The following is a 1,717-nucleotide window of genomic DNA, read 5'->3' as shown; positions in this document are numbered from 1 at the left end:
TGGACAGATGACCTCACTCAGGTGCGGGGCAAACTGGGGTGGCGGAGGAAGGAGGGGGTGAGGAGAGGGGGGGTTGTAATGTCCGTACCAGGTTGTTAACTGCCGCGCGTGAAATGATGTCAGGTGTCCACTGCCCTTTAGAAATATTAATATTAGGGCATTCCTCAATTAATGCTGATTCGACTATTTTCCTCCTGAAACCGCAGTGGGACTTGAACACTAATCTGGCCTTACCCCAATCGAAAGAATGATTCTTATTTTTGACATGAAGAAAAACAGCCGAATTTTCTTGCCCATATCTAATTGACCTTTTATGTTCTGCCAATCTAGTGTTCAAGTCTCTCCCGGTTTGACCCAAGTAAACCAAATCACAATCTTTGCAGGGCAAACAATAAACACCAGGTGACTCAACTTCCTTCGGTTTTTGTTGAACGTTCACAATTTGCTTACGCACGGTGTTAGGATAGTGATAGGCAATAGTGAGACGTTCATGACGAAACAACTTAGTAGAAGAACTGATGGTATTATTGAATGGAATTTTTAAAATGTCCTTAAAGGAGCGGTGAAAACTTGAGGGGACGGAAGTTTTCAAATGGTTGGCCCTAGCCTTACTGAGGGCTTGGTCCAGAAACCAAGGTGGATAAGCCAACTTCTCAAGTTGACATTCGATGCCCTCAATCTCTTGGTCCAGAAATTGAGGACTGCAAATCCTGAAAGCCCTCAAGAAAAGGCCAGAGGCAACACTTTTCTTAACATTGTCAGGGTGATTGCTAAAAAAATGAAGGTAACTCCCTGAGTGGGTGGGCTTACAGTACACTGCAAAGAATAAATTATCATCAGTTCTTCTTATCAAAATTATAATTTATTCTTTACAGTGTACCGTAAGCCCACCCACTCAGGGAGTTACCTTCACTTTAATATTCCTGACACCATTGTGATCTTAAATGATTTGTCTAAATACCATGTGGGGCCGAAGTTGTTGCAAGTACGCGTATTTTTAAGTGCCTCCAGATCAAGAGTTCACAATCGGTTCTCTGTATCCTGCCGTGAATATGTATACTCGTGAAAATTTATGACATGGCGTCAGGGATGACCGGTATGCTTTTAGCCCTGCTGGGAGCGATCTTGCTGATCAACGTAGCTGCAAGTAGTCAACCTTCATACGTTGCAGTGGGCATTCTTGGTTACCCTCCGCTCCTCTTTAACATTTTGGAGAGAGACAAAATCTCAAGGATCTCTTTTAACCACCATACTCTGTGCCAGTTCCTTCTCCCGCCTGCAAAAAGAAGTCAGAAAGCGGCGTCAGGTTCGATTAGATAAACAAAGGTGAATTTCTCATATAACACCGAACAGAAAAATCAACACTTCCAAGTTTCTGGTATCCTTCGCCCTCCTCTGTGGTGATGTACATCCCTGTCCTGGCCCAGTTGCAACGAGAGTCTCAAAAGACCCATGTGTAAGCTGTCTAAAAGGAGTCCACCGCAACAGTAGAGGACATTCTCCACTTCACTTGCAATGGGTTTACACTCAAAGAACTACCAGGACCCACTACGTCCGATGGTGAGGATGACCCTATACCTGTTAACCCCGATCGCTGTGCCCAGCTCCAGTCAACACCCGGGGATGACTTCAACTGCTTCAACAAGCGAGGCCTTCACTTCGTGCATTTGAATGCTAGAAGCCTTCTACCAAAGATAGACGAGTTCCGTCTAGCGCG

Source organism: Oratosquilla oratoria, chromosome 41 (assembly GCF_046742065.1).
Source record: "Oratosquilla oratoria isolate Oo_2021 chromosome 41, ASM4674206v1, whole genome shotgun sequence".
Taxonomy (NCBI): domain Eukaryota; kingdom Metazoa; phylum Arthropoda; class Malacostraca; order Stomatopoda; family Squillidae; genus Oratosquilla; species Oratosquilla oratoria.
This window is presented reverse-complemented; position numbering follows the sequence as displayed.